At 39.9% G+C, this 12,809-nt stretch overlaps 1 long non-coding RNA gene across 2 annotated transcripts in view; it reads right to left on the minus strand.

The window, feature by feature from the left end:
* The window catches only part of LOC123846095 (uncharacterized), a 92,675-nt gene that overhangs the window by 9,174 nt on the left and 70,692 nt on the right, over positions 1–12,809 (minus strand). Inside the window, exons 5-6 of one of the 2 annotated variants that reach the window (XR_008506265.2) lie at positions 6,917–7,095; positions 5,104–5,653 (exon numbers count right to left, since the gene is read on the minus strand). The exons of the other annotated variant lie outside the window; for it this stretch is intronic. This is a non-coding gene — a long non-coding RNA (uncharacterized LOC123846095). Of the gene's footprint in view, positions 1–5,103; positions 5,654–6,916; positions 7,096–12,809 lie in introns of those variants that run through there. 2 annotated transcript variants of the gene reach the window in all.

The raw sequence follows: 12,809 nt of genomic DNA on the forward strand, positions 1-12,809 counted from the left end.
GTCCTAACAGTTGGTACCAGAATTCCTCTTAGGGAGGGTACTGTAATTTTTTGAGCCAATATTTAGACTGCTGCTTATTGATAGACCAAAGAGCGTGAATGTCAGCAGGTACCACGGTAAATATTTTAGAAGTGGTTAGAGTGGTCTTCCTAAAGCAAAGAAAGAAATATATTTTAGCTTCTAAACAGGGAGGGTAAGAGGAGAATCAAAGATACAATGCACAGTTGGAGACCATGTAGGGTAAATGACCAGTAATGTGGGAGTAGCTAAAAGGCATTTCAAACAAAGAAATATCTAATGTTCAATTTGAAGTCATTTGCACTGATGTAATATAATCTTCCCAAAATTAGCTTTAAGTCAGCTAATTTCAAGGCCAAATTTGGGGGGGGTGGGAGGTTTCAAATGCCTAAAGAACTTACAAAGAAGCAGAATTACATACCTGCAGAGGCACTACCCACTAAAACCTGAGCCCAAAAGTAGGAGTATTAATGTAAAAGACGAGAGACACAGAAATCTTGGAAAGAAACATGAATATCCTAGGATTGAGGTGATCCTATTTAGGTCTCAGTGAGTAACAGATCTATAGCTAACACATGGGTTACATAAACCAAAAATAAAGACTTTCTACTTGGTCTTGGAGATGATAGAGAACCCCTGACATGACTGGCATGGCACGAGAGCTGTTCCTAGAGGTTAGGGGATGACATGAAAAAAGGCAATCAAGTGCTCAATTGGGGTTGGAAAGGCAGAAAAGAGTTGCAAATTACAGAGCGTTTTAGTTTGTGAATGGGGAAAATTATTTTACATGGGGACATTAACAATAAACTCATTAAACCCAGGGCAGAGAGCAGTGCCATGATTGACAAAGAATGGAAAGAAGGCCAGACAGCTGTTCAGATCACCAATTCATTGTCTCATACTTCTAGTTTCTAGCAGAGAGGGCAAGTCTCAAATTACCTTCCCACATATTGTCAGCATTTAAGAAACCATGTTAGCATCAGTGCAGGGGAAAATGGGAAATGATGTGTGAGTTGCTTCCTAGGGAGTACTGACATTTTCCAGAAATGGTTTATGGAAGGACCATCTTTCTTATCACCCACAAACACTTTTGAGGATCAATTTAAAGATTTTATTTTTTTTTTAAATTTATTTGCGAGAGAGAGAATGAGAGACAGAGAGCATGAGAGGGAGGAGGGTCAGAGGGAGAAGCAGACTCCCTGCCGAGCAGGGAGCCCGATGCGGGACTCGATCCCGGGACTCCAGGATCATGACCTGAGCCGAAGGCAGTCGCTTAACCAACTGAGCCACCCAGGCGCCCTTGAGGATCAATTTATACTGAAATCCAGTTGATTTGGAGCTAGCTCAGTACTGAAGAGCAGAAGAGAAAAAAATAATCTCTAATTGGAGTTAGGTCAGCATTGTGGTTGAAAATATGAGTTCTGAAGCAAATAGAACCAATGAGACTAAGCTCTATCCCTTACTGGCTGTGTGATCTTGGGCAAGTTACTTAACCTCTCTGTGCCTCTGTTTTCATCTATAAATGAGGGTTAATAATAGTAACTTTCGGGATGCCTGGGTGGCTCAGTCGATTAAGCAACTGCCTTCAGCTCAGGTCCTGATCTGAGGGTCCTGGGATTGAGTCCCGCATCGGGCTCCCTACTCAGCAGGGAGTCTGCTTCTCCCTCTCCCTCCACTGCTCCCCCTGCTTGTGCTCTCTCTCTCTCTCACTCTGTAAAATGAATAAATAAAATCTTTAAAAAAAATAATAGTAACTTTCTTAAGAGTATAAGGATTCAACAACAATACCAACTGTAACACTAGCTAAGCACTTAATATTTGCTACACTGTATAGAGCACTGGATTTATAGGAACAGGCACTATTCCTGGCTCTCCTAGTGGTAACCACTATTCTCTTTAATCTTCTTGGATGGTTCTTTCCCAATCTGAACAATTTCCTCATACAGGTGTGCCAATCCAGTACTTTGCTGAATACTCAAGGGGACCTTCTTCAGGCACTAGCCACATTTCATGTGCTCAATAGCCCCATGTGATTAACAGCTAATGTTTTGAGCAGCACAGATATGGAACATTTCCATCATCACAGAAAGTTCTATTGGATACTGTTGTTCTAGAGCCAGACTTGTCTAACTTCAAGCCAATACTCAGTCTGTCAGTGCTTCTCAAAATTTACTGTGCATGTAGATCAGCTCAGGATCTTGTCAAAGTGCAGATTGTGATTCAAGAATTCTGGATGGTACTGGAGAATCTTCATTTCCAACCTGATGTCAGGTGATAATAATGCTGTGGGTTAGCAGGCAACATTTGAGTAACACTGCAAACCATTAGATATAAAGATATAAATTTCCATACGGTATTAAGTTGGTGTGTGTTTTCTTTCATGGGAAAAATATACTGAAACAACAACAACAAGAACATCACCTGACAGTGAGAAAAGATCAGTGTAACATTTCTTAACCTTTCTTACTCGCAATACTTTTAGTACCTAATTCACAACTCTAAGTTTATACACAAGTCAGTTTCCTACAGGGAATTAGGAAGTTTAAGTTTCATGTTTGCTGAATCTCAGTGTGAACAGACCTTTCATGCTAAGGGGAGAAAATGGTGTTCAGTATGTGCTTGAACTGATTCACACCAGCTTATAAGAATTGATTGTTACATTTTTAGGAATTTTGCAAGCCAGTTGCTAAGGAAAGGCATTATTCAACCTTAAATTAAATTAGAATTAAATAAATTATATTAAAAATAAAGATAAATACTCAAAACTCATCACATTCTAATTATTTTACTACTTTACTGTATACTATTTATTTACTTTTATATTTTATCACTCTATTATTATCTGCCTTCTTGAAGTTATTGCACCTATTTTTTCTGTCCAGTGGAAATGTTACGGAGTGGTGTGCTACTGCATGTTGGTAGCTTGAAAGTGACCATGGTGGGAGAATTTCCACCACAGATACAAGCAAATATTGCAAATACAGGCTTCCCCCTCTCCCCTATGTGGTTGATTGTTACACATTTACCAGCATGCATGTGATGGTTTTGCCTTAAGAATGAAAATAAATTCACAAAGGGCAATCATTCAGTTGCCCCCTCAACTGCTGTAATATTTCTCATCAATCCTTAGAGTAATCTTGGAACAGACATTTTGAAACATGGAAGGAACATGATAACTGAGCCTAAGAACAGAAAGATAGTTTACCCAGGAGAAAAGCTAGATTCTTAAACCCAGAGAATCCCGCATGCTGTTTAATACAGCCTTCCACCCACCGCAGGAACCATGAGGCTACACAAGATCTTGACGAAGAGAAGCAAACAGCTTTGTTTTTAATTGGAACAGAAATCCCAGTCATTTACATGACAGAGACAAAACTCAACGCAGGATTGTTCCTTCCAAGGGCCTTCCTGCCCCTCCACTTCCCAACACCCCCCAGAAAGCTCAAGGAGTGGACCCTGCTTTACCATCACAGTTCCCAGACCTTTTATGATGCAGAATTAGGGAGAATAGGTGAGGAGAGTAAGAGCAGAGTGTAGGCATGGGGAGAGGAAATGAGATCTAAGTAGATACCTGAAGGAATTACCCTTTCTAAGAATTAATTGGTGTGGGGAGCATTACAGGATGAGGAAATAGAAGGCCAGAGGTGGTAAAGCTTACTCTAAGAGTGTAAGAGATGTGTGCACCGATGTGTTAATGAGGAGATTATGTCAGACCTTGTGGACCCAATGAAAGGTTTACCCTACCAAAAAGCAACAGAAAGCCACTGAAGGATTTTAAGGAGAGGAGTCATAGGATTAGATGTGCATTTTAGAAAGATCATTTCAGCTACAGTGAAAAGTATATATTAGAATGGGCTAAGCCTGAAGGCAGTGAGACCAGCTGGTGATGGTAATGGAAAATTAGGGAAGTCAGGGGATATTTATACCTTTATAGGAGGAGGTAGAGTGGGAGAGGTAAATCAGGCAGAAAGACAAGTTTCATGTTGGCTACTGAAAAGTCACTTGACTACCTGGGATCTTAATTTTCTCATTTTAGAAAATGGCATCCTACCTGGCCCTGGGGTGTCCTCCCTCCCTTATCACAATGATACAGAGCCCGTTTTATGTGCAATGTACTCAGGGTAAACTTCTAGTATTCCAGAGAGAATTCCAGAAAGAATTTAGTTTTTGTGAAGTGTCTCTCTTCTAAGGAACAAAAGCATTTTATTAGCACTGTCTCATGAGCCTTTTGGGTCCCTGTGAAGCTGGAATAATCAACAAACACAAATGATTGGCTCAATAAAAGGGTCAAGCATTCACTGGCTTATTGATAAACTATCCAGAGAGACAGAGTTCTCTCCTTTGAGAATTTTCCATGCCATCAACATTGATAAACCAAATGCATCTTCTAGGCCAACTTGAAAGATTAAGATTCATGTTTAAGAACTCCAAGGATCCATAAATCAAGATCAGTAAACAAGTATGATTTAGAACTTATTTGTAAAAAGTATATATGTGTTTTCAGCCTATTTAGAATAATCATTAATGATTATCATATTTTGTATATACATTTTCCTTAGATTTTTTTAGTTTGAAATAACTTGCTTCCAATTTTTATGCATTGGTATTATCATACTTACCATATCTAAAAATGCAAGGCAATAGATTCTTTTGCTGTTGTTAAAACTGTCTTCATTCATTCTTTCTCCAGAAGAGTTACCTAAACATGCCAATCTTTTAAGCACTCATTAAAAAGTGACTCTGGGGGCACCTGGGTGGCTCAGTCATTAAGCGCCTGCCTTCGGCTCAGGTCATGATCCCGGGGTCCTGGGATCGAGCCCCGCATCGGGCTCCCTGCTCAGCTGGAAGTCTGCTTCTCCCTATCCCGCTCCCCCTGCTTGTGTTCCCTCTCTCACTGTGTTTCTCTCTGTTAAATAAATAAATAAAAATCTTTAAAAAAAAAAAAAGTGACTCTGTTTTGAGAACATTCAGAACCTATATATTTTAATTAAATATCTGTAGAATTCATAAGGAACATAAAACAATACATATCTTTCATACATATACACATGCATGCACCCATGCACATACACACACATATATATGTATACCATTCTAGAAAAAGAAATTAACTTTGGTGGAATATTTGTAATTATGCCCTCTAAGAGATTAAAGGTTATTTGAAATCTAGAATTCATATCAGACTGTGAAGGTTGGATATAAACTTGATGAAGTTTGATAGACCAGAAAGGATACCTTCCAAATTCAAAGTCAACCACAGGACTAAGAACCTATGATCACTGGGATATCAGTCAGCTGAAATTCATTGCAGTATCATCAGAGTTGGAAACTCGAAGAGAGGTGGGAGGAAGATATTATAGAAATAGTGCCCAAACATTGGAATAACCCAAGAAAAGCCCAAGACACATTAGATAGTAAAGAAGGGAGTCCCCCAGGAAAGTAGGTGTACTCCTCATCATTCGGACTGCATGTAAGACCTATATAATGTAAGTGCTCTCACAACTTTGAACACTGAAGGCCTCCTGGCAGGTAAGGTGTCCAGGTTTCAGTTCTATAGCTCTGTCCATTTGTTCAGCAGATACTGAGCATCTCAATGTGCTGCATCCCATACTGAGGCCAAACATAAGTTCTTGTGCTAACATGGGTGCAAGGAAAGGAAACAAAAATTAGGTGACAGGTTTGGGCAGAGTTCCATGGAGTACTGAGGGTTGGGAGCATATAAAAACAGTTGTAAAAGTAGCTACATTTAGGGTACACTTACATGCCTGGCACTGTTCTGGAAACTTTTATATTCATTGACCCATTAATTCTTCACAACAACCTAAGAAGTATGTACAATTTTTATCCCCACTCTATAGGGGAGGAATTGGAAGTACAGAGAGTTTATGTTACCTGCCCAAAGGTCACACTAAATTTCCCACCAAAACTTCAGGCTGCTTCCAGACAAATGTCTGGATCACCTCCAAGGAAGCAATAGAGATTAGTAGTCATAATAATAATAATAACAATAACAATAATAATATTTATTCAGTGCCAGGCATTTTTTATTATATTATATTTTATTATATTTTATTTTATTATATTATACATTTTTATAATAAGTGTTTTATTTATATTAACTCATTAATCCTCACAACAACACTCTCTTTTTTTGGACATTCTTTTTTAATTAATAAACTATTTTTGGAGAAACTCGAGGTTCACAGAAAAATTGTGTGGAAAGTATAGGGAGTTCCCATATACCCTGTTTCCCTCCTCCCTCCACCCCACCATGCACACAGTTTTCCTTATTATCAACACTTTGCATTAATGTAGTACTTTTTTTTACAACTGATGAGCCAATATTGATGCATTATTATTAATATATTTACATTAGGATTGACTCTTTGTGTTGCATAGGTCTGTGGGTTTCAACAAACGTGTAATGACGCGTATCCACCATTACAGTATCATACAGAACAGTTTCACTGCCCTAAAATTCCTCTGTGTTCCACCTATTGATCCCTCCCTTCTACCCCTGAACCCCTGGCAACTACTGCTATCTTTACTTTCTTCAGAGTTTGCCTTTTCCAGAATATGCTATGGTTGAAATCATACAACGTGTAGACTTTTCATAATGGTTTCTTTGACTCAGCAGCATGCGTTTAGGTTCTTCCATGTCTTGTGTGGCTTGATAGCTCATTTCTTCATATTGCTGAATAATCTTCCATTGTAATGATGTGCTAGTCTGTTTACCCATTCACCTATTGAACATCTTGGTTACGTCCAAGTTTTGGCAATGATGAATAAAGCTGCTCTAAACATTCAGGTGCAAGTTTTTGTGTGGACCTAAGTTTTCAACTTGTTTGAATAAATGTTGAAGAGTATGATTGCTAGATCGTATGGAAAGAATGTGTACCTTTATAAGAAACCACCAAACTGGGGGCACCTGGGTGGCTCAGTCGGTTAAGCATCTGCCTTCGGCTCAGGTCACGATCCCGGGGGTCCTAGGATGGAGCCTTGCATTGGGCTCCTTACTTGTCAGAGAGTCTGCTTCTCCCTCTGCTGGTTGCTCCCCTGCTTGTGCTCTCGCTCTCTCTGACAAATACATAAATAAAAATCTTTTAAAAAAGAAAGAAAGAAAGAAACCACCAAACTGTCTTCCAAAGTGGCTATACCATTTTGCACTTCCACGAGCAATAAATGAGAGTTCCTGTTGCTCCACATCATCCCCAGTGTTTGGGGTTGTCAGTGTTTTGGATTTTAGCTATTCCAGTAGGTGCGTGGTGGTATGTCATTATTTTCATTTGCAATTTCCTAATGACATACGATGTTGAGCATCTTTTTATATGCTCACTTGCCATCTGTCCAGATCTTTTGTCCATTTATTAACTGGGTTAAGAATCCCATTTTCAGATGAGGTAACCGAGGCACAGAGGGGTTCCACAAATTTCCCAGGGTTACATAGTGAGGGGCTGAGGCCAGGCAGGAGGGCTCAAAGCCCACAGGTATACTCACTATTCTGTAATGCCTTCAGGATACAGGTTTGGAGCTAAAAAACCTGGGTCTCCGGGCTGCCTCTGCAGTGTACCTGGTGTCTAACCCCCGGTAAAGTATTTAATCTGCCCAAGCCTCAGTTTCTTCTGCATTATGAGGAAAACAGGTTTCAGTGTTACTGTTAGGATTAAATGAAACAAAGTAGAGAAAGTGCTGAACTTGTTCTCCTAACATAGCAGCTGCCAATAAATGGGGTGCCTGGGTGGCTCAGTTCGTTGGGTGTCTGCCTTCGACTCGGGTCATGATCCCAGGGTCCTGGGATCGAGCCCCATATCGGACTTCCTGCTCAGCTGGGGGCCTGCTTCTCCCCCTCCCTCTGCTTCTCCCCCTGCTCATATTCTCTCTCTCTCTCTGTATCTCTGTGTCTCGAATGAATCAAAAAAAAAAAAAACCTTTTAAAAATGGTAGCTATTATTAGTCCAAGGCCACATGAAAGAGAGAGCGATGCCTGCTGTAGCCCTAAGAATTAGCACCTGCCTCAAAACTAAAATAGATCAGTCTGGGGCTTTAAATTCTATAGAAACTCAGACATTTCTTGGTGAGGTTTTCATGAACAGTTCTCAGCTGACACATCAACTCCTTATACCTAGTGCACACGAAGGAATAAGGGGACTCCAGTTTCTTGAAAGATGAATAGAATTTTACTGTATTCAATTTCCTTTTCCTGTTCATCTTGCCCTTTTGATGGCCCTGCCAAACAAAACGAAACAAAACAAAAAACAAAACAAAACAAAACAGTTGTATTAACCTTGCAGTGAATGAAGCATGCCCGGAACCAGATGCAGCCTGGGTGCTTCCACTGAAGCTAGAATGGTGGCAGGAAAGGAAAACAAGCCATTGCACCCTATGTGTGCAAATGACTGTCAGAGGGTGCAGGACTCCTCCAAACCCCCAGGAGTTGTGAATGCCCTTAAGGCCATATTCCCCAGGGGGTGGTTCCCAAACCTGGTTGGTCACCAGACTCTCCTGAGGTGTTTTTCAAAAAGAACAGATTCCTAAATGCTCAGCTTAGACTTGACTGAGTCAGAATCTCCTAGGGGTTGATGAGAAAGGGATTCTGATATGTGTACCTTTAAAAGTTCTGAGAGACTCTAATGGTCAGGGAACTGCTGATGTTTGGAATGTGTGTGTGTATGTGAGAGAGAGAGAGAGAGAGACAGAGAGAGATAGGGAGAAAGAGAAACAGAAAGAGAGAAAGCAGGCGAATGCTATGGGAAAACGGAGCATTATGGGATGTAAGACCTTTACAATTGTACAATTTAGTGTATTTATCAGTAAAAGTAGATGCAAAGTGATTCAGAAGTAACTGAAATTGTTTTCTAATGAAGGTGGTCAAAAACAAAGACTATCAGTTCAAAGAGGAAAAACAAATGCTGAACGGAACCTGCTCTTTAGACCTCTCACTTTATTCTGATGTTGCAGCAGCATCTTTAGAAGGTCTTTATATAATGACTCTTAACTAATTTGGATAACTTTTTTCCCATGAGAGTTAATGAAGTTGAATGATTTAACTAAATATTTGGAATCAAAATCTAAGTGCTTTTCTTTAGGTTTTCAGGTTTCCAGAACTTCAATGAGTTAATGAGAAATTTGTATTCAGTACAACAATAAAGAAGTTAATTATGCTTGGAAGAATTCCAGTTTCATGGGTTTAAACTATTACTAAAACTCTGCGAGTACTTTGATTTTCAAAGTTTTATCCTTTGATTTTTATCTACTCATTCAATAAGCTTTTTTGAGTACGACTACTGCTATGGCAGACCACTGATTTAGATGGTGTTAATATGAAGAGGAGATTTCCATATAAATAAACAGAGGTAGAAAGGGTGAGAAGCAGCTGGGCTAGGAAATAAAAGAAACTAACATTTTAATGAGCACTTAGTCAGTGCCAGTTTCATTTATATACAGTATTCTAGTTCATACAACACTCTGACGGCATAATTTGATCACTGAGAACTAAAGATAACAAATCTAAACCTGTGTTAAACAGTCCTGGAACTAGGGCGCCTGGGTGGCTCAGTTGGTTAAGCGACTGCCTTCAGCTCAGGTCATGATCCTGGAGTCCCGGGATCGAGTCCCATGTCGGGCTCCCTGCTCAGCGGGGGGTCTGCTTCTCCCTCTGACCCTCCCCTCTCTCATGCTCTATCTCATTCTCTCTCTCAAATAAATAAATAAAATCTTTAAAAAAAAAAAAAAAAACAGTCCTGGAATTGGACATAACTTCCTGTCCCTGTGTTAGACAATACTGAAAAAAAAAAAAAAGGCCGACCTGTTTGCCCCTGGAAAATAAGACTGTGAACCAAATAAAATAGGTTAATTCCACTGTTAGCTGCATGCTCGTCTCCCTAGGCCCACCAATCCAGTTATTATTTCATCATTTCTGCCCCCCTCAACTAGTTCTCCACTTTAAATGCCATCCAGCCTATCTAAATCCCCTAAATATCCTGCCCTGACTTCTCCCTTCTGAGATATTACTCTCTGTCAAGAAGATGTTCACCTTTTACTAGAGCAACAAACTCCGATACACACAGATTTGTTTGGTCAATAGGTCTTGTTTTGTTTTGTTTTTCTGGTGGCCTTTTGGGGAGTCAACAGTCAGTATCACCATTATTTAATGAAGAAATTTGCCCAAACTCATCAGCTGTTATGAACTACTTTCTTGAAGAGCCAAGTGTTAAATGCAGCTATAACTGACTCTGAAATTCGTATTCTATTCACTGGTGTACACATTTAGGCCTATGTACTGGATGAGGTAAAGGACACAGGTTTTTACCGTATGTTCTCAGATGGTCTCAAGCAAGCAACTTTACAGAGGATGGCAGCATTAAAAGTGGCAATCCATAGGGGCGCCTGGGTGGCTCAGTCGGTTAAGCGGCTGCCTTTGGCTCAGGTCATGATCCTGGGGTCCTGGGATTGAGCCCCATGTCTGGCTCCCTGCTCGGCGGAGAGCCTGCTTCTCCCTCTCCCTCTGCCTACTTGTGCTCTCTATCTCTCTGTCAAATAAATAAATAAAATCTTTAAAAAAAAAAAAGTGGCAATCCGTAAATGCAAGGGAGATTCAAGTCCTTAAATCAAGTCAAGATATATTTACTGCCATCTGCTCTTCACGGTGACACAGCAATAAAATGCATAATCAATGACTCACAGACCATAAGAATGTTGCCTGAGTCCCATAAACAGATGCAAACAAACAAGAACTGAACTATTGATTGATAATGATAATTAAAGCTTAAAATTTTGCACATGATTCTAAAAAAATTATGTAAGTCCTCCTCTGTCAGTGTTCAATATGCTCATAATCACAGACTTTTGGGGTCTAAGCATTGCATGGTTATTGAAAATAGAAAACATAAAAAATGTAACAGTATTTCAGTTTCAAATGTATTGAAGATACGGTGTTGACTTCAAAATGGAATGAGGATGGGGGCTACTGGGTGGCTCAGTTGGTTAAGCAACTGCCTTCGGCTCAGGTCATGATCCCAGAGTTCCGGGATTGAGTCCTGCATCAGGCTCCCTGCTCAGCGGGGAGTCTGCTTCTCCCTCTGACCCTCTCCCCTCTCATGCTCTCTCTCACTCCCCCTCTCTCTCAAATAAATAGATAAAATTTTAAAATAATTTAAAAATAAAGTATAACCATAATGGAAAGAAGTGAACAGAGGAGCTCTGTGGGACACAGAGGAGGTGGGTTTGGTCAGTAGTCCCAGACAGCTTGATTAGTTCTACAAGGAGGTAAAGAGGCAAACATCCTAAAGTCAGAGTTGCATGAAGGAAAACAACGAACCACTTGCCAGAAAATATAAGATATGTTCTAGATATGCTGTTTAAGGGCTCCCAGCTCAGCCAGTGGGGTTCTGGGGTCAGGATGAAAAGGTGGGGTCAGGCCATGGTGGGTACTGACACTCTGCCATTGAGGAGGGTCCAGAGGGACACAGGCTGGGTGGGGGTGTGGGGAGTCGGGGGGGATGGTGTAAGACATTTCCATAGCAGGGAAAGTTTCTCTCAAAATCCAGTAGGGAGATGCACCATGGCATTACCATCATTAACACTGAAAAATGCAAATTGTACTGTTGATGAATGAATTAATAACAACAACAGCTAATACTTTCAAGTAGCACTTTTTTGTGCCAGGCAGTAATCTAAGCACTGTACATACACTAACTCATTTAAAGTTCACCCATTGAGCACCTATGGGATAGGCACTGTAATTATCCTTATTTTACATATGAGGAAATTGAGGCACAGAGAGATTGACATGTGAAGGTCTTACAGCTAGTAAATGGCAGAGCCAGGATGAATCAATCAATCAGCTCATTAACAATCCAACCACTTGTGATGTTCTGTCTTAGCAGGCAGAAACACATTCTTTTTTCTACTCTAATAATGTAGAAATATACTCTACACTCAACAGTCTACTTCAGACCTTGGTACTGAGTACTCAGTACTCACATGGGATGTAGGCATTCTGTGCTTATATACCACTTACAAGGCACAACACTTCTTGCATTTTATCTGCCATTTCATTAAAACAGCCTGGGATGTCTTATGTAAACTGTGCTCTTAAAGTGTCTTTAGGTTAGTTGGCCAAAACTGATCTGTTATTTTCTATTCATTTTCAGAATTATAATTAGTGATTTTAAGTATTATTTTTAATTTTTTATATTTAGCATAAATTCTTTGGTCTTGGAACAAGCTCAAACTTATAGAAAAGTTGCAAGTAGAATTCAAAGACCTTTTCTTCTGAATCATTTGAGAATAAGTTGCCAACCTGATGCCCCATCAGCCTCTAAATGCTTTAGTGTATATTTCCTATAAATAAGAACATTCTCCTAGAGTCCACAACCATCACAATCACAAAGTTAACACTGACACTACACTACAATTTAATCCTCAGACCCCAGTTGTCCATTAATGTACTTGACAGATCCAGTTCACAGTCACACATTGCATCAAGATGTCCTGTTTCTAGTCTCCTTCAGGCTAGAACAGTTCTGTCTTCCCTCGACTTTCATGGCTTTGACACATTTGGAAATGACAGGCCAGTTATTTTATAGAATGTTTCTCAATTTAGAGTTGTCTGATGATGTTTTCTCCTGATTAAATTCAGGTTATGCATCTTTGGTAGGAATACTGCAGAAACAATGTTGACATCCTCTTATTGCATTCTTAGGTGGTACAGCTTTTGATTTGTTCCTTTATGGAGAATGTCAGCTTTAACTATATGATTTAGATGGTGTCTGCCAAGTTTCTCCACTGCA

Source organism: Mirounga angustirostris, unplaced genomic scaffold (genome assembly GCF_029215605.1).
Source record: "Mirounga angustirostris isolate CCGP_5_RB_7025 unplaced genomic scaffold, mMirAng1.0.hap1 SCAF_6, whole genome shotgun sequence".
Lineage (NCBI taxonomy): Eukaryota > Metazoa > Chordata > Mammalia > Carnivora > Phocidae > Mirounga > Mirounga angustirostris.